Genomic DNA, 21,587 nt, shown 5'->3' on the forward strand with positions numbered 1-21,587 from the left:
ATTCCCGACTTTTATTCATATTTATGTTTTTGTCCTCATCTGAGAACAGATGTTGAAAACCACCTTTAATGTGTTTGACTCTGCTCATTCCTGACTTACATGAAAAATCCCTTTCACTGTTCAAACCCTTCTGGGCAAACTCCGCTGTGATTTCTTATTTTATGCACGGATGTATGCATCCTGACGTGCATATCTTAAATCTTAAGCTTGTTCAGAAATTGTTGACTCCATAGGACGTATAAAAACGAGAAGTTGCTCTAAAATGCTCTCTGGGTCTGTTTTATTTCATTTCCTGCAAAGTGTTGGCATGTCGTCTAAAAACTATAGGGATATCAGGCAATATGATTTATTAATGAGACCTCCACATCCATCCTCAGTGAAATCGCCTGGTAAAGGAAGGCACTGTTTGAATACACAGTCTGAATAAGAAGCCATATCTTTCATTTCCCATTTGTTCTAGACTCTGGAGTGAGTTGTCAAGGGGCCTCCTGGCTGTCGTGACCATCTGGAGACACCTGGCGTTGGCCCAAGCATGGGCACGAGCTGCACAAGACTTCATCAGAAATGAAAATTCACCTAACTCAGAAGGCACCTTTTTGCATGCAGTCCAGCTAATTCTCCAATGACCATAATTGTGGAACCATGGCCGTCCCCCTCCTGACTATCTCAGCCACCTCTCAGCCTTTTCCCCTTGCCCGTTATCTCATCAGGGCACATATTCAATTGTCCACTTGCCTACAGCTTCTATTTTCCTAGATATCTGTCTCTGTGTCGCTTTACCACACACACAATGAACAGCCATTTGGTCGGCATTGCTCACCTACCCTGACCTCATGTCTGTCATTCTCCCTGTCCCCTCAAATGATAAGTATATCATTGCGTTTACACCCAGGACTCAGTCAGAATGCTGACCTGAGCTAAGGTATTTTGCTTACCCAGTTTGCAGTGACCATCTCAGGATGAAAATCTGAGCGTTGTATTCCTAACACTCCATCCCCCAAGTACCAGCGTGTTCGCGTGCTAATGCTGACCTTCTCCCCAATACAGCACAGATACAAGATCCTACTGACCTGAGACACAAGAACATTAGTTCTCTACTTTGAAAGGACTCCTCCTCTGATTAGAAATGAAATTACTCTTTTTCATCTCTACCTTATTCTCCAGCAATACTCCAAAATTCAAAGTCATTTCCCTAACTTATATCCATCCTCAAAGAAGGAAGATTTACTAACACTAGCAATATTCAAATGATGTGTCATAGCTCTGGAAACAGTTTCAAAAGAAAACTTTCTAAAATGAGTTAGATAATATCACACCCCATATATCGTCACCTTGTTCTGTGTCACCTCTGGGGGCAGAGGAAGGAGGAGAAAGCTCTCAGTTTCACCTCTAGATTCATGACCCTATGAAACACTATTACAAATTTCTGAATAATTATGTTAATTAGTATTAGATTTGCATGTATGTCTTAAAACTCTAAGCTAAATGTAAGGTTGTTCTCACTGAGTACGACTTTAATTAAATATTTAATATCAACTTTGAGAAACTCAGCAAAAGCAGGTCCTTTGAAAAGATACTTTAGGGCAAACAGCAGAAATGACCATCTCCTGGGTGTAGATAACTTGCTGATTATTCCACTTTTTATTACAAGCCCAGGTGATAAAAGCCGATAGCAATGCTGATGCGGTGCCTCCAAGTCACATCTTTTTCTCTCGGGTCATTCTGCTTATTGGTGCTGCTAACGTAGCACACTCCATACAGTCTGGAGAACCCTGCATGGTTATTAAGTAGAAAGAGAGAAGAATAGAGCCTGATGTATTTTTGTTTAACATTTTTTTATATTTAGAAGTTGCCATTCACTGCTGTGAGACCCACCGTCTGCTTCCTAAGCAGGAACGGTGCTTTGCAGTTTGTGCAAAGTCTTGTGAAAGCTTCATCACCAAGCAATCCTGAGCTCAAAATCTGGAGAGCGAAGAAAATCTCTCTCATCGTTCATCACACAACTTCTGGCGTCATCTCCTTATAAACAGGGACCCCAATTTTACTACTGAAATCTCCCTTAAGATCCCCGAGTCACTAAACCCAATAATTTTTTCTCAGATCTAGCTTTCTTGGCCTCTTTGAATTTATTAATCAAAAACTTGATTCTATGTTTCCATACAAAATTTAAAATTATTTGTTCTCGTTCTATGAAAAACGCCATGGGTATTTTGACAGATATTGCCCTGAACCTACAGATTGCCTTGGGTAGTACGTTCATTTTAACAATACTAACTCTTCCAGTCCAAGAACACGATGTATCTTTCCATCTGTTTGTGTTGACTTCAATTTCTTTCATCAGTGTCATACAGTTTTTTGTGTACAGGTCTTTTACCTCTCTGGGTAGGTTTATTCTTAGGTATTTTATTCTTTTTGATGTGCTGGGGTTCAACATCACTAATCGTCAGGGAAATGCAGATCAAAACCACCATGAGATATCACCTCACACCTGTCAGAGTGGCTGTCATTAAAAAGAATGCAAATAACAGGTATCGTTGAGGACGTGGAGAAAAGGGGACCCTCATACACTGTGGGTAAGAGTGTAAATTGGTGCAGCTGCTGTGGAAAACGACATGGAAGCTTCTCAAAAAAACTAAAAATAGAACTACCATATGATCCAGCAATTGCACTCCTATGTATATATTCAAAAAAAACCCAAACAAACAAAAACACTCATTCAAAAAGATACGTGCACCTTGTTCATAGCAGCATTATTCACAATTGCCAATATATGGAAGCAACTTAAGTGTCCATCATCAGATGAACAGATAAAGAAGCTGTGGTACATATATACAATTACTCAGCCATAAAAAATGAAATGTTGCCATTTGAAGCAACATAAATGGAATTGGAGGGCATTATGCTAAGTGAAATAAGTCAGACAGAGAAAGATAAATACTGTATAATATCACTTATAGTGGAATCTAAAAATACAACAAACTAGTGAATATAACAAAGAAGAAGAAGGCTCACAGATGTAGAGAACAAACTAGTGTTTACCAGTGAGGAGAGGGAACGGTGGAGGAGCAATACAGGGGCAGGAGATTAAAAGGTACAAACTATTAGGTATAAAATAAACTACAAAGGATATTTTGTACAACATGGGAACTATAGCAAATATTTTATAATAACTACAAGTGGAGTATAACCTTAAAAAATTGTGAACTACTGTACTGTACTCCTGTAACTTATATAATACGTCCATCAACTGTACTTCAATTAAAAGAAAAATATCTGGCCAAAAAGAAAAAAAAACAACTTGCTTCTAGAAATGCTCTCTCTTTCCACTGCTACTAGCAGTGCTCTCGTCCAATTCCTTCCCCACATGGCTACCAAGTAAAATGATATCATCTTGGTGCCCTTGCTCTCCCTATAATTACCTTTCACTCTTTCCCCCTATATCCCAAATTAAATCTATCCTTAGAGGTTTCATCCCTTTAAACAAGGCTAAGTTCAACTTTTTATGCATGCTTCCCAAACCTTCATATCACCTCTGTTGTCTCCCTTTATCTATTTATTTACTGAACAACTTATACTGTAAACATTCAGCGTGACAAGCATGGGGTTAAGTTTGGAAAATGCCACAGGATAGATACAGTACATTCTCTTTTTTAAAGTATAGTTGATTTACAATATTAGATTGCTTTCAGGTGTATAACATAGCGGTTCAACATTTTTATAGATTATACTCCATGTAAAGTTATAAAATAATTGCTATATTTCCTTGCACAGTACAATATATCCTTATTGCTTGTTTACTTTATACATAGTAGTTTGTATCTCTTAATCCCACACACCCATCTTGGCTGCCACCCTTCCCTCTCCCCACTGGTAATCACTAGTTTGTTCTCTATAACTGTGAGTCTGTTTCCATCTTATAATATGCATTCATTTGTTTTGTCTTTTAGATTCCAAATATAAGTGATAACATACAGTATTTGCCTTTCTCTGGCTGACTCATTTCACTAAACATAGTACCCTCTAGGTCCATCCATGTTGCTGCAAATGGCAATATTCCATCTTTTTTATGGCTGAGTAGTATTCCATTGTGCGTGTATATCTATATCTCTATATATTCCGGTATATAGATATATATACACCACTTCGTATTTATCCATTTGTCTGTTGATGGACACTTAGGATGCTTCCATATATTGGCTATTGTACATAATGCTGCTATGAACATTGGGGTTCATGTATCTTTTCAAATTAGTGTTTTCGTTTTCTTTGGATATATACCCAGGAGTGGATCATATGGTAGCTCTATTTTTAGTATTTTGAGGAACCTCCATACTGTTCTCCATAGTGGCTGCAGCAATTTACATTCCCACCAACAGTGCAAGAGGGTTCTCTTTTCTCCACATCTTCACCAACATTTGTTATTTGTAGACTTTTCAAAGACAGACATCCTGGCAGCTGTGAGGTGATATTTTATTGTGGTTTGACTTGCATTTCCCCATTGATTAGTGATGTTAAACATCATTTCATGTGTCTATTGGCCATCTGTATGTCTTCTTCTGTATGTCTTCTGCCCATTTTTTAATCAGGTTGTTTGTTTTTTTGAGTTGTATGAGTTGTTTATATATTTTGGATATTAACCCCTATTCGGTCATATCATTTGCAAATATTTTCTCCCATTCTGTGTGTTGTCTTTTCATTTTGTTGATGGTTTATTTTGATGTGCAAAAACATTTAAGTTTAATTAGGTCCCATTTGTTTATCTTTCCTATTGTTTCCTTTGCCTTGGAAGACAGATCCAAAAAATTATTGCTACTATTTGCATTAAAGAATGTTCTGCCTATGTTTTTCTTCAAGGAGTTTTATGGTTTCAGGTATTACAGTTTAATCTTTAATCCATTTGGGGTTTATTTTTGTATATGGTGTAACTTTTCTAATTTAATTCTTTTACATGTAGCTGTCCAGTTTTCCCAGCACCACTTATTGAAGAGACTGTCTATTCTCCATTGTATATTTCTGCCTTCTTTGTCATAGGTTAATTGACCATAGGTGTGTGGGTTTATTGCTGGGCTCTCAACTCTGTTCCACTGATGTACAGATCTGTTTTTGTGCCAGTACCATGCTGTTTTGGTTATTGTAGCTTTGTAGTATAGTCTGACATCAGGAAGTGTGATACCTCGAGCTTTGTTCTTTTTTTCTCAAGATTGCTTTGGCACTAAGGGTCTTCCATATAAATTTTAGGACAATTTGCTCTAGTTCTGTAAAATATGACATGGGTATTTTGCTTGGGATTGCATTAAGTCTGTAGATTGCTTTGGGTAGCATGGACATTTTAACAATATTAATTCTTCTAATCCAAGAGCAAGAAATACCTTTCCATTTCTTTGTATCATCTTCAATTTCCTTCATCAATGTTTTATAGTTTTCAGAGTATAGATCTTTCACCTCCTTGGTTAAATTTATTCCTAAGTTTTTGAGGGTTTTTTTGATGTGATTTCAGTGGGATTGTGTTCATGCTTTCTCCTTCTGATAGTTCATTATCAGTGTATAGATAAGCAACATATGTCTGTATATTAATCTTGTATCCTGCAGTTTTGACGAATTCATTTATTAGTTCTCATAGTGTTGGGGTGGAGACTTTAGGGTATTCTACATATAGTATTATATCATTTGCAAACAGAGACAGTTTTACTTCTTCCCTTCCCAGTTGGATGCCTTTTATTTCTTTTTTTATCTGATTGCTGTGGCTAGGACTTCCAATACTATGTTAAGTAGAAGTAACGAGAATGGGCATCTTTGTCTTGTTCCTGATTTTAGAGGAAAAGCTCTCAGTATTTCACTGTTGAGTATGATGCTAGCTGTGCGTCTGTCATAAATGGCCTTTATTATGTTAAGATATGTTATCTCTAACCTATTTGGATGAAAGTTTTTATCATGAATAGACGTTGAATTTTGTCAAATGCTTTTCCTGTGTCTATTGAAATGAACATGTGATTTTTATCCTTTATTTTGTTAAGGTGGTGTATCACATTGATTGATTTCTGGATATTAAACCATTCTTACATCCCTGGAATAAATTCCACATGATCATAGAGTATGGTCTTTTTTTATATATTGTTAAGTGTGGTTTGCTAATATTTTGTTCAGGATTTTTACATCGATATTCATTAGAGACGTTGGCCTGTAATTTTTTTTTGTAGTGTTTTTGTCTGGTTTTAGTATCAGGGTAAATTAATGGTGACCTCATAGAATGAATTTGGGAGTGTTCCATTCTCTTGAATTTTTTGTAGTAGTTTGAAATAGATAGGTATTAGCTTTTCTTTATATATTTGGTAGAATTCCCACTGTGAAGCCATTTAGTCCTGGACTTTTGTTGGCCTGGAGTATTTTTTTAACTACAGTTTCACTACTAGTGATCAGTCTGTGTAGGTTACCTATTTCTTCCTGATTCAGTCTTGGAAGATTGTATGTTTCTAGAAATTTGCCCATTTATTCTATGTTGTCCAATTTGTTGGCATATAACTGTACAGAGTATTCTCATGATTTTTTGTATCTCTGTGATATTAGCTGTTATTTCTCCTCTTTCATTTCTTATTTTGTTTACTTAGGTGCTCTTTTTCTCTTGATGACCCGGGCTAAAGGCTTATTAATTTTGTATATCTGAAAAAAAAACCAAAAACAAACAAACAAAAACTCGTTGATTCATTTCTATTGTTTGTTTGTTTGTCTCTATTTCATTTATTTCCTGTCTGATCTTTCTTATTTCCTCCCTTATTCTGACTTTGGGCATTTATTGCTCTTCGTTTTGTAATTCCTTTAGATGGTAGATTAGGTTGTTTATCTGAGATTTTTCTTGTTTCTTAAAGTAGGCCTACATCACTATAAACTTCCCTCTTAGAAATGCTTTCGCTGCATACCCTAGATTTTGTGATATGTTTACATTTTCATTTGCCTCAAGGTATTTTCTGATCTCCTTTGATTTCTCCAATGATCCATTGATTTTTTTTTGGCGGTACATGGGCCTCTCACTCTTGTGGCCTCTCCCGTTGCGGAGCACAGGCTCCAGACACGCAGGCTTAGCAGCCATGGCTCAGGCCCAGCCGTTCTGCGGCATGTGGGATCCTCCTGGACCGGGGCACGAACCCGTGTGCCCTGCATCGGCAGGCGGACTCCCAACCACTGCGCCACCAGGGAAGCCCAGTAGGTATATTTCTGATGTGTCTGTGGGAGGAGTTGAGCTCCACGTCCTCCCACCCCTTCTGCCATCTTGATCTCAACCTCATATAGTACAGCCTTAGCTGGAGTTGACAGCTTAACTTCAACCCCTCACCCTCCCGTGCCACCCACCAGAGAACTTCTAACTCTATATCATTCCAACTAATTCCATACAAAAAGGAAAGAAAACCCTGAAAACATTATCCTATAAACCATGTCTTCGTACTGATTTTTTTTTCCTTTCTGCTCATGGCACCATAACACTTGCCATCGCTGATTTTTGATATTTCAGAATAATTAATTCATTACTCCCCTTGTCCTGATCATGGAGCCTATAGCCATCTCTGTTTTGTGCTATGACACTCATTCCACATTAATCACGTGTTTTTAAGAACCTCCAAGGTTACTGTTCTGGGTATGGGGAGACAGCTTTTAAGCGTGCCAGGTAAGGTCTCTACTTATATACAGCTTGTGTGGTACACTTCTTAAGTGTCTCTTGCATCCGTGCCTTCATTTTCTTTCTCTTGGTTTCTTCCCCACTTCCTCTATCAACTTCCTGCAATTCATGCTCTTGTCGTACGAGTCTTCCTGAACCACCACATAAAAGGCGTTCTTCCAGGATCATCTTCAAACTGTTTTCCTTCTTTTTTTTACATTCTATCTCTTAATGGTCTCATCTTAAAGGCCAAATTCCATTTTCCTGTGCAAATGTTTCCCAAACCTGAACCACTACAATTGTCTCCCTTTATCTATTTATTTACTGAGAAAAGATATACTGTAAATGTATTGTATATTATTATGTAGCAAATATACTATATAGTGTATATATAGTACAAATATATACTGTAAATATACTGCGTATGATTGATTTTTTTATTTTTTTAATGCATTTACTTATTTATTTTTGGCTGCTTTGGGTCTTCGTTGCTGAGCGTGGGCTTTCTCTAGTTGCGGCGAGCGGGGGCTACTCTTTGTTGTGGTGCATGGGCTCTAGGCACGCAGGCTCAGTAGTTGTGGCTCGTGGGCTCTAGAGCGCAGGCTCAGTAGTTGTAGTGCACAGGCTTCGTTGCTCCGTGGCATATGGGATTTTCCCGGACCAGCGCTCAAACCTGTGTCCCCTGCATTGGCAGGCGGATTCTCAACCACTGCAAGGAAGCCCCTATGATTAATTTTTAAATCATGTATTTTCATGATCATTTCATATTTATTTCTTTGCTAGTATGATTTTTAATTATAATGATTAATTCTTTTAAGACCTCAAGTGTGAGTTTTCTAGAACAAAAAAAGAAACAGGGGAAAGAAATGCATAAAATATCACCGTTTTACATTGTTTAAAATCCTATAACTTTGATCTCAAATGTTAAATATCGTAGAAAAGTTATTATTCTGTATCCAAGGATCTTGGGCTTTGACCTTAGATGGAGCAGTTGTAGTGGTGAAAATTGACAATAACCAGGGGTTGGATCCTGCTTTGCTATTATCCAGTTTGACTCACTTGGGCAAGTTACATATTTCACTCTGTGTCAGCTCAGCCAACTATAAAGGAAGATAATAATGTTACCCACCTATTTAATTTGGGATGGGGCTGCATGAAAGAAAAAATAAGCTCCAACAGTGCCTTGAACTCTGGGCTAACTGAAAGCAGAGAACGAAGTGTTATTTATCTCTAACTGCATAGCCTATCCCGTATTTGGCACAGATGAGGTACTTGGCAAATGTCATGTAATAAAATAGCAATTCTTCCAAGAAAAGTGTCCTTCTTACCATCAACCGAATATGATTTTCCCTGAATCGTATCACCAACAGCACTCTGCCTTTACCTCCGTTATGGCATGAAACACAGTATATTTAGTGTGTGTATGTGGCGGGGGGGCAGGGTCGGTGATCTGTCAGCTTCTTGAGAGTAGTGGTCAGTGTGAGAACAGGGTAAGAACACCCGACGCAGAAGCCCATCTCCATCCTTCTCTAGTCACCCAGTGGAAGAGACACTGAGCCTGTGCCCGAGGTCCCTAATCTAGTGAATGAGGATGTTGGTTCCTATCCTGCCTTCCTTGCAGGGATTCTGGAAAGTTTAAATTCGATAATACAGAGAGAAGTGCTGGGGAAAATATAAATCATTAAATAAATAGGTTAATGACAACAAGTCCAACCATAATGATTTGTGTATCCTCTGCAATACCCAATTCAGGAATTCTCACAATTATGTTATCAGATATTTGTTGAATGAATGCATGATCTCAACCAACTGTATAACCAAGAAATAAAACAGTTTTTATAATGAAATTTCATTTCTGGGGTATTTCTGAAATCATAACAATATTTTCTTCCTCAACTATCAGACTGCAAGAAATTCAGCCTATCATTTCCTATAACAGGAAAAAAAACCCCACAAGTATGAGTCTGAGAAGACAATCTTTGGAATCTTGGTGAAATTTAATTATTTCAAACTTTCAAAATACATTTTATATGTGAAGAAGTTGTACCAAGTGAGGTGATGTTACCAGCCTGAAAAAATAAGTAGTGCAGGATACAACTAAAAATGTAAACGAAAGAAGTGAACTTCTTTGTCTTGGACAGACATCCAGTAACATATTTTGCACTTGAAAATATCCTCAGGGATTCTCACAATCTCGAATTTCTTACTTATATAATGCAATGGAATTGTTCAAGCCTGAAAACTTATCGTAAGCAACATTTAATCCTTAAGAAAATGCAACTGTTGGAACATATGGGATTTGGAACATTTGGTTTCCATATAAAAATTTGGGAGAATGTGAAAAACAGAACTGTCATTCTCTCATTCTTGGAAAATGTAAGTAAATCAATACCCTGTTCTCATAATGAAATGGAGTAAAACTATATACTCTCTATTAGAGGCTATTATTTAAAAGTTTACATATCTACTGAGGCACCTTCTTTTCTCATTAAGTGACAGAAGACAGAAGGATTTCACTCTCAGCAGCTGATTGTTCAGCATCTCTCCTACAACGCTCCTCTCCTTAAAAGCCGACCCTCTGCTCGTCCACTCCTGTCTCCCAGAGGCCAGCACAGTTCCTGGCATAGACGCGCAGTTTGCAGGGAGTGCCTGAAACACTCACTGATTCAAAGGCAATGTGAAGAATAATAAACACGCACCACGACATCTTCTATAAATCGCCTCGCTGATGACTCCCCCTAGAGCCCTGCCACAAATCATTACTATGAGAGATCACTTCTCCTCTGCGTGCATTTTTATCCCATTTTTCCTACAGATACCAAATGGGATGCAGCGGCCTCGCTCAGTAACAGAGAACTAGGAAGTTGCGATAACACATTTTTCTTCCCCTCTAACAAACATTTACCCTTCCTGACCTGCGTGCCACGTTTGCTGAATGGGGTGAAATGTCACAAGTTTACTGCCGCAGCCCACATTATATGCCGCTTGAAAAAAAATCTATAACATTTATTCTGGCTTCATCCATCATCTTGAGAAAGCAGACAGCAGGAGCACTGGCAGCTATAGGCAATAACTCGCAAGTGGATTTTAACGATGGGCTCTGGACGCGTAAATGAAAGAGAATCACCTCTGCTTAGGTAACACGCTGTTTCACAAAAGGTAGTACCATTCTTCATCCCCTGGACGTGTATATCCTCCTCATAAATACACATAGTTCTATCCTCTGAAAGTCCTTGCCTGACTTAAGCTCTGGGTAAGTTATGGGCACTGCGTGCTCTGATCCGACTTGAGTGTGGTGGGTAAAGGGTGCCGGCCGCAATGTCTGGAGGCCTGGCTTCCAAATCCAGTGATGACCCCAGCCAGCTCTGTGCTTCTGGAAGACTGCAGCTTTCAAACGTCTCGGTGCCCTCAGAGGTCTCCTGGAGCTCAAACTTGGGCCCGTGTGGCCAGACTTCAAAGAGGGAAATTATACAACATGTCAGGTGATGTGTGTTTATTATTCATCACGTCCTTACTCATGGAAAATGAGTGTGGGAGATGCAATACATTTTCTCAGACGAATTCTACCATTTTCTGCATGTTTCATTAGTCTTTTCTCCTTTTTCTCTTCCTTCTTTTTAATTTTTTCTCCTTTCCACTTGTCAGCTTTCCTCTTCTTTTTATTTTTTTAAACTTTTCTACTTCATGTTTATCTGTACTTTTAGCGTACCAGGGACACCCTCAGTTCCACAGCCACTCTTGATCGTGATGGTTGAAAAAATTCTACTACCTGATTGCAATTAAAATGTACAAAATCGAAGGATCTTATTTTTACCAGATACAGATTTGATGATATTTCAGCACAAATAAACATGTTGACTTTTGTGATCAAAACCTATGTTTAAAAATATGATTGAAAAATAATTGAATATAAACACTTCTTAAAAATTGAAAATTTTTAAAATTGAAAAATGAGAAGATTTCTACTTAATTTTTTTGAGTCGCGTGACAAAAAATGCCTGCGCTTTATAGCCTTATTTGTCTGCACGCTCTCACATTGGATCTGATACCCCTCTTGGCTGTGAATGGCTCAGGGTTTCTGAGGCTTTCATGAACCTTCTTGCTCAGCTTATTTGTTGGTAAGCAACAGGATTTCTACCTATAATGCCTCAGCACTTATGCATTAACCCATATACGTTTATAGTAAGTCCCCTACATACGACCGAGTTCCGTTCCGAGAGCACGTTCGTAAGTCCAATTTGTTTGTAAATCCAACCAAGTTAGCCTAGGTACCCAACTAACACAATCGGCTATCTAGTACCGTAATGGAATAGGTTTATAATACTTTTCACACAAATAATACACAAAAAACAACACAAAAAAATAGAAAACATTTTTAATCTTACAGTAAAGCACCTTGAAAAGTACAGTAGTACAGCACAACAGCTGGCATCCAGGGGCTGGCATCGAGTGAACAGGCGAGAAGAGTTACTGACTGGAGGAGGGAGGCGGGTGGGAGGTGGTAGAGCTGAAGAATCGTCAGCAACAGGAGATGGAGGGAAAGCTGCAATGTCACTCACGCCTGACGCTGACGGCACAGGTTCCGGCTCCTTGCTGGATTCAGTTCTATCTACCCTCTTGAAAAAACGATCCAGTGATGTCTGGGTAGTAGCTCTTTTTTTCTCATCATAGATAACATGGTAGCACTGGATTGCATGCGGAACAGATGCTGCGACCTTCGTGTACCTTTCTACCTTCAGGTCCTGTGCCTCAAAAACTAACAGTGCCTCCTCAAATGAAGAAAATCCCCTTGCCATTTCCTGCGTCGTGAATCTCTTCAGTTCTTCAGTTACTTCTTCTTCCTCTTGTCTCTTTTCATCCTTTCCCTGGGCCTCCTATTCCCGGTGCTTCTTAGCAGTACCAGCTACATCACCGCTGCTTTTACACTTGCTTCCAGACATCCTGATCTTGAAATAAAGATACTGTGCTACTGTACTCTACACAGTCCGTACAGAAAAGTACACAAAGGCACAACCACTTGCAGAGGCTGCAGGCACGTGACAATGTACACCAGACACGTGAACTAACTTATGTGACTGGACGTGCAAACTCACGTTCACATCTTTGAAAGTTCTCAACTTGAAGGTTCGTATGTAGGGGACTTACTGTATTAAAAGAGGAAACATTTTTGAACGTCATATAATGAGCAATTTTATAAATGTACTAAGAAACACTCTGAAAATCCCCACAGTGCTAAGTCCCTAGAGGAATTAACGTCAGCACAGTGGACTCACTTTCAGTGCATTGGTCCTGGCACAATTAGAACCTAGGCCTTGGTGAGTAAGCATGGCATTTGGCTCTGATGGTGTGCAAAGGGTCTGCCTGCTTCACTGGTACACCCCCATCGATAAGAGGAACAAGGATAGAGCTGATGGTGTGAAGAGTTCCCTCTAGAAAGGATTAGTAACTTACTGATGTTCTGGCCCTCCGATTTACCTTTTTTTAACTTTTATTTTATATTGGACTACGGCTGATTTACAGTGTTGGGCTAGTTTCAGGTGCACAGCAAAGTGAATCAGTTATACATACACATGTATCTATTCTTTTACAAATTCTTTTCCCAGTAAGGTTATTACAGAGTATTGAGCAGAGTTCCCAGGGCTATACAGTAGGTCCTTGTTGGTTATCTTTTTTAAATATAGCAGTGTGTGCATGTCAATCCCAAACTCCCAATCTATCCATTTATCTTAATAACATAAATGAAATGTGTGTAACTCAAAAACAGCAAGAATAAACTCACACAAATTTGAAAAGTATATTCATTAAAAGGTTATCATTTCCCTTCACTCTCTACGTTTCCCAGAAGCAACCCCTGCTGGCAGCCATTTGGCTGGTACACGTCCACATTTGTAGCTCCAATTAGAGTATATTTTCTTTGTTTCAGTTTGTATTATGTTTTTGATTAATGAGACCACAGGGCAATTGTCTTGTGACTCGCTTTGACATTTGACAGAGAAATTGCTGGTAGGGACTTGGTTCATTCTTTTAAACCACTACTTAGTATTCCCTGGCTTGGATGTATCATCACTTCATTAACATTCCCTAACTTGGTATACATAGACTGTCATGACTTTTCACTCCTGCAAACAAGGCTGAAGCAAACATGTCAGTACGTGCAACTCTGTGCACTTGTGCTAGTATTTCTGCAGAACAGATTATTAAAATTGGAAATGCTTGCTTGAAGGTAATACTGGGTAAAATGTTCTTGCTATCAAATTATCACCCAAATATAGTGTACCAATTCACACCCCATCAAAATAAAATCAATTCCTTTTTTTTTTTCTTTTTTGTGTTCTTCACTCAGAGGGGGTATGTTTCACCTTTTAACTTTTACCAATGGGACGCATAAAAATAGCATTTCATTGTTGCTTTAATAATGACAACATATTTTTGTACACTTGTGGTAGAAGGCATTACTCAAGTTTCTTTTTCACGTATTAACTCTTTTAAAATTCAGAATATCCTAATATATCCTCATTTTACAGATGACAAAACTTGAAAATAAGTAATTTTCTAAGAAAACAACTCTAGAAAATGATAGAGGGGGTGTCAAACCCAGGCAGCCTGACCTCAGAGCTTGTACTTTTAGCCAATGTACTTCTTACTGGTAAACAGAAAAATTTGGGTTTCCATCATTATTTGTAGGAAAATGCATCTATTTTTATATTTTCCTTTCTTAACTATTCCTGTATTTTGCACATTTTTTCCTATTAGCTTGCCATTTAAATTTTATGTTTAACCCTCTTTATATGTTAAGTTCATAGTTTTTCTTCCTTTTCCTTTCATCTTTCACTTTGTTTATAACGACATTTGTAACCAAATTCTCAGTCTTTTCTTTGATGACTCCTAGATTTTGTGCCTTGTGTAGTAAGGATTTCTCATCCTAAGATTTTCAAAATATTTTTTATCTTTGATTTCATAATTATCCTTTTTATAATAAATTCTTCTAATATGAATATTTGGATTTTATGCAAGGGAGAACTCCAGCTTTGTTTCCACATAAATATTCAATTTTCCAAACCCTTTAATTTAATCATTTATTTCCTCTTAATTTTAATTTTTTGTCATTTTATTTTTTTTGATTTTTATTTATTTTTTTTATACAGCAGGTTCTTATTAGTCATCCATTTTATACATATTAGTGTATACATGTCAATCCCAATCTCCCAGTTCATCCCACCACCACCACCCCTCAGATGCTTTCCCCCCTTGGTGTCCATACGTTTGTTCTCTACCTTTATCATACTCTAAGCTTCTCTATGTGCTGGGGTCCATTTCTGAAGACAAAAACACATGTTTTAATTATGACACTTTTTAGGAAATTACTATTGCTTTCAATGTTATTTTGCAAAGCTTTCCTACCTATTGATTTATATTTTTTTCCTCCAAATTTTGGTTAGGCTTGGATTGAAATACAAATTAACTGGCAAAGATGAACATCTACAACATTAACTTTATAGCCAACCTCAGTTGACTCAGAACTGTTTATGTTTTTCAGCAAAGTTTTACAGTTTTATTCATACCTTACATACTTCCTGTTAGGTTTATCCCTAGTTATTTTGTAGCTTTATTATTATTATTACTATTGTTCTCAGAATTTTGTTCTTCATAGTTTATATTCTAGGTATTAATAGTGGCCTGAAAAATCTATTGACTTTAAAACGATACCTTTATATCTAGTAATGTTATTGAACTCTCTAAACAGTTCTGTGAGCTTTTGTTTGATTCTCTTGGATTCTTTTATGTGGAAAAAACATTCTGGGGTAAAAATTTTACTCAACTCACCTTTGGGCCATTCTACTTGGAGAAATCATTTCTCCTTAGTTTGTATTTCTATTATATTTCTTAAAATAATAATTGAAAAGTATACCATTATCATACCAAGTATACCATTAATCAGGTTTCCATGCAATAAAAATTGAGTGAGAATTTGAATAACTATCTGGTATATTTGATCAATGTATATAATTAAACTCTTTTATACAGTCCATAATTCTTCCTTTCCCATAATATAATGGCTTTATAAAAGCCTATATTTTGTGTGAATAACTGTTTCACCTTTCCACTTCACTTTACTGTATGGTCCATAGAGAATGAAAAAAAAAATTGGAGGAAATATAATGCAAGTTACATAACATCAATATTTAGTCATTATCAATATGGTTCTATAGTTATTCATACCTTAGTCCCAGCACACCATAGGTGCAACAAGGCAAAGGAAAAAATAATTGGCCAAGCAATAAATCTCCACTAGTAAAGGCCAGAAGATGAAGTAAAACTATTCAGAGGGATGAAAGGAAGTGGACGACAAATGAGCTGAGAAGAGGCATTTTGGAAGAGAGCATGAGAGCTCAGTGTAAGTTAGTATGGCCATAACTATTTAATTTCTATGAAAGATGAAGCTGAAAAATAGAAATGGTAGCTAACTGCAAGGAAAATATTAATATTGTACATATCTTGTGCTTTACAGCATAAGTTATTTCAGCTGCATATGATTACTGAAAATAGGCACATATGAATTCAGTTAAAGTCTTCATTTCAAAGCTATCTCAATGAGTGGATGTCTTGCTCTAGAGCACATGTGCAACTCTGTACCTAAGTCACAGCATAAACAGAAGACTGGCAATTTTTAGGTGGCTAAATTGAATGCAAATGGTGAAAACACAAAGCAGAAGCAAAAATCTCTACTGAAATGCGAACTACTCAGTTTGTCTGCTGGCCTTTTCCAGAGCTCCTGGAGAGTGACCAGACCCCTAGTGGATTATGCTGGGGAAGCAAACAAGCTTGGGAGAACAGAACTCCTCAAATAGTTTCTCAAGGAACCAAAGAGTACGTTCTGCGTTCAGAACGTGTCAAGAACAAAGCTACAGTGTATTCATACTTCAATAAGGATGACAATGGGTCTTTCATCAATGGGAACAGTACAAAGTAAGTATTAGCACCAAACTGAAGAAAACGAAGGCATACCCTCTGAACCAGTTTATACACAAAACTGCTAGCCTATGCCTGTGAAATTGTTCTTTCGGGGGTATTACCAGCAGAGAGCAATGACGTATCCAGCCAAGGCTGGTGTTTTATGAACGCTAATCTCGCAGAGCATCGAAGGCGATATGAATATTGATGAAGCAGCTACACATGTAGGTAAATATAACTTTCTTTTACCCAACACACTTTATGCTCTCAGAGAGTCACAAACAGGCATAGGAACAAATGCAATCACATGCTAATTTGATAAAACTTGGCCAAATTATCTGCGAAATTATATAGTATTTTTCATAAAATGAGATTTCCCTTAAGGTAAATTGGTGTGCTATATGGTGTGTTATCATTATATCATTCTATAACCAGAATCTACACTTTAATTGCGACAAAAAGGAAAAGCTTGGAAATAAGTACAGTGAGCCCGATCTCTCTTTGAAGTAATAGCTAAAACTTAGCCAAAATATGAAATGCCAGGAACTCTCCTTAGGGCTGACTATACCAAGTCATTTAATCCTCCCAACAACCAACAACTGACAGGCAGCGAAGTTAAGCTTCCCAAGTTCATACAGCCAGTGGTTGTGGAGCCAGAATTTGAGCCCAAATTGTTTGAAACTAAACAGAAAATGTCACTCAAGAAACCCTGGGAGGGTTTGTAAGTAAGTTCATTTGTATCATTTTTTTCTTAGATTCCATGTATAAGTGATATCACATGATATTTGTCTTTGTCTGACTTACTTCACTTTGTATGATAATCTCTAGGTCCATTCATGTTGCTGCAAATGACATTATTTCATTCTTGTTTATGGCTGAGTAATATTCCATTGTATATATGTACCTCATCTTCTTTATCCATTCCTCTGTCAATGGACATTTTAGTTGCTTCCATCTCCTGGCTACTGTAAATAGTGCTGCTATGAACATTGGGGTTGCATGTGTCTTTTCAAACTATAGCTTTCTCCAGATATATGCCCAAGAGTGGGATTGCTGGATCATATGGTAATTCTATTTTTAGTTTTTTAAGGAACCTCCATACTGTTCTCTATAGTGGCTGCACCAATTTACATTCCCACCACCAGCAGTGTGGGAGGGTTCCTTTTTCTCCACACCACAGAAAGAGACTCACAGACACAGAAAACAAACTTATGGTTACCAAAGGGGAGAAGGGGGTTAAATTAGGAGTTCGGGGGTAACAGATACACACTACTATATATAAAATAGATAACCAGGACCTACTGTATAGCACAGGGAACTCTACTTGATATCTTGTAATAACCTATAAGGGAAAAGAATCTGAAAAAGAATATATATATAGCTGAATCACTGTGCTGTACACCTGAAACTAACACGACATTGTAAATCAACTATACTTAAATTAAAAAAATTTAATTAATTAACTAATTACTTTAAAAAAAAAAAAGAAACCTTGGGAAACATAGCACAGTAGATGAGAAAATGAATTCCAGAGTCATGACAGATACTTCAAGTGAAACAGATATTAGGGAAAACAATCTCTCCAGCCTTTTACTTAAAGCTATATTCTAATACATATCTTAATATAAGGATCTAGTGTGTGTGTGTGTGTGTGTGTGTGTGTGTGTGTGTGTGTGCAGGCACATACTTACAGGCTGTTCTTTAATATGTTTCCAAACAGAAATTTACCACCTAGAAACTTTATCTATAGATATTTATATTTTTTGTAGCTTCTATCTTTACCGTAACTTTTCTGTGAACAAGACCCAAGAAAACAATTCTAGGGTCATAAAGTAAGTGAAGATACATATTTATATATGAATTTAGCTACATATCCAGGGCTTTTAAAAAATCTTGTATCTCACTCTTATTTTCTTAAGTATTTCTACAACCAGCACAAAATGAAATGGGGTATGGCAGGAATCTGCCTATTGTAATCCCCATATCCACATCAAATAATTAGGCAAAGTCTTATGAATTTGATACCTCTAGATAACTGTAACCTGTGATTTAATATTTGTAAATATAACATAATGCTTAGGGCACTGACATGCCTGTAAAGGCTTTCTTTACATTCATCAATGCTCAGGTACTAAAACCCAAGCCATTTTTTTGTTCTATTCAGTCCTTATTTGTTTACGTCTACATTACTCTGGAAAATGCCTAAAGGGCATATTTAAGTTATATTTTTTAAAAAGAGTCTATGTCCAGGTAGGCCTTTTTTCTTTATGACAGTTTTTAGAACATGCATAAGCAGAATGACTTGATTATAAATCAAATCTGATTGGTCAAAGCAGAGTTCACCTTTACTTTCTACCCCTTCACACCTGGAAGAGCAATGAAGCTGCAGAGAAAGGTAAACGTCAAAAACAAAGAAATATTGAAATTGGAGTAGAAGACTTTTCATCATTCCACCCCCAGACTAACGAGGCTCAATTTTGCTTCTGTATCTGTTCGATGTTCCAGTTATCACACCAATATACCCCAAACAGCCAATCAAAATGAAAAGACACAAATTTACTCGAAACATCCCAAAGCATCATATGGGGTGAAGAAATGTGAGGCCCTGTGAGGAAATACTGAATGTGGAGGCCTTCTGATACGTCGGTATGTTCCTCATTTCCTCGATATCATTACTGGAAAAAAATAAGCACATGTTTGAATACAGACTAGAATGAGAATATCTGCCTTATTTCTAAGAGCAAGTTAAATTAATTGTCAAATGAGAAAAAAATTAGTCCCACTTCCTTGAATTTTGAAAAAAGATCTTATAAAATAAGATCTACACGGGAGAATTTTGGCACCCATTAAGGTCGTACGTATTGCAGTAAACAGAGAACTAAGTTGAAGGCAGACCGAATGTGATCCCTGGCAGCCTTAGATAGTGCCCGTAACATTTTTAGGACTGGGTGGCCATAGTTATAAAGTGCTCGGTCACTGCCAAGAGCTGCTCCAGGGCAGGTCAGACAAGCTCTTGTCTGAGACTTAAAAGTAAAATTAAAGGCAAAAATAAGTTTAAAGAGAAAAATAAAGTACTAAGCACAATGTCTGATAAATGGTAAGTACCTGAAAAAAGGTAAACAGGTCTGAGTTTGGGCTGTTGCTTTGTTGTTGTCTTTGTTTTGCTGCTGAGATCAGATGACTTCAAAGATTCCTTTCAATTTAAAGATTAAATTACTGGAGACTCTTTTCAACATCTAAGAACATTCACATTTATGAATACAAGACTTCATGACTCCGCTCCTTTTAGAATAAGAAATCGTCGAACACTGGGGACAGCAGCAACTGTTTTGCTTCTTTACATTCCCAAACATGTCCTAATTCTACATTAGGAGTGTTTTCAGTATTCTTACAGCATACTTGGGTTGACTTTCATTTTCAGCAAGCTGACTGGCTCAGTAGCCCAAAATACTCTTCTTTTAGTCCTAAATAATGTTTTATATGCAGAGCTCAGCCCACAAGAAAGAAACCATCCAAAACAATAGAGGGAGGACAGGAATGTTAGGCAGGATATTGGAGACTGTCTGCCTGGGGACACTGATTTGTCAGGGTGACCAAGAACTCTGGATCTAATGGCTCATGAGGGAAATGAGAAAGGCTCTGGATGCTCCCCAAAGTGAGAACATGGGATACGGCAGCAAAAGAACAGCCAGCCAGCAAAGGAAGGGAACACGGAAACTTCTCTTACTTGGCTTTCCTCTGGGTGGGAAAGCAAGGTCACCCCTGATCACGGCCTTAGGTCACAGAAGCCACCATTTTCACGGTTTCCATGTACATTTGGGAAAACCCAATCATGGAAATTAATTTAAAGTCATTCTGGCTTGAGCTCCAATCGCTAAGCAGAAACAAAAAAACTCCCCATCCTCTCTAAAACAATGTAGCCTCAACCCAGGACCCTTGGGGTTCCAAAAGATTAATAGCACTCAAATATCAGCTCAAAACCTAAAAAAAAAGAGGAAGAGGAAGAAGGAGAAGAAGAGGAAGGAGAAATTTTAAAAAGAAAGAAAAGATATACGCACACCAAAAAAGCAATCAGGAACAAGGATCAATAGACATATGAAAACCAGCAGAAATTAATTTCATATGTGCAATGTAAAATAATCTTAAATATCTAAAAAGTAAAGACAAGAGGATATTTTAAATACAGCAAGAAGTAAGAGACCGTGAAACTGCTGGTTGTATTTGAAAGAAAAATGATTTCCATAATGATTATAAATATTAAAATTAAAACTCCAATGCAGAGATTAAGCATTATATTAGAGCAACTGGAAAGAATTAGTAAATTAGACGTTTTACCAAGAATCACCCAGAAACATCAGAGCAAGCAAAGAGATAGGTCACAAGAAACAACAAATTGGAGTTATTTTAGGACAGAACAGATTGGATGAGAGAAAGACAGTGAGACAGGTTGGGACCTGGGACCCTTTGCTGCAGTGCTTGCACCTGGACAAATGTCTTCTCCAGCGACGGATACAAAGAAACTAAAAGGGACTAAAAATAACTGTATGCATGTGCAGTTGGGGCACATTATGGACAACAAGATACAAAAGACCAAAAACTCAACCGCCACTTCTGAAGAGCCAAGAGCAAAAACAGGTCCTGCAAATGCCCCCTGCACTCAGCACCACCTAAGGGGTGGGCGGACCACCTAAGCCCCGCCTCCGGCCCAACCTCTGGACGCACCCCTACCCTCACCGGAAATAAGGAAGCAGCTCAGCTCCCTTTGGTGAGCAAGCCAGCAAGGGAACCTGTCACTTATTCTCCCTCTCCCGGGCTGCAGGAGGGGCCCCAATAAAGCCTTGCCTCAATTTCTTATCTGGCCTCTGATCAATTTCTATTGATTAAGGAGGCCATGAACCCTGGTCAGTAACAACAATATTTAAAGCCATGGCTGAAATTTTTCTAGAATTTATGAAAATATATATTTAAACTTTAAGAAAGCCTAACT

The 21,587-nt window shown here is 37.7% G+C and overlaps 1 protein-coding gene across 5 annotated transcripts in view; it reads right to left on the reverse strand.

Annotated features, from left to right (window-relative positions):
- GRIA2 (glutamate ionotropic receptor AMPA type subunit 2) overlaps positions 1-21,587 on the reverse strand; it is a 160,898-nt gene that overhangs the window by 80,877 nt on the left and 58,434 nt on the right. The gene's annotated exons all lie outside the window — the stretch shown is intronic.

This window comes from Globicephala melas, chromosome 5 (assembly GCF_963455315.2).
Source record: "Globicephala melas chromosome 5, mGloMel1.2, whole genome shotgun sequence".
Lineage (NCBI taxonomy): Eukaryota > Metazoa > Chordata > Mammalia > Artiodactyla > Delphinidae > Globicephala > Globicephala melas.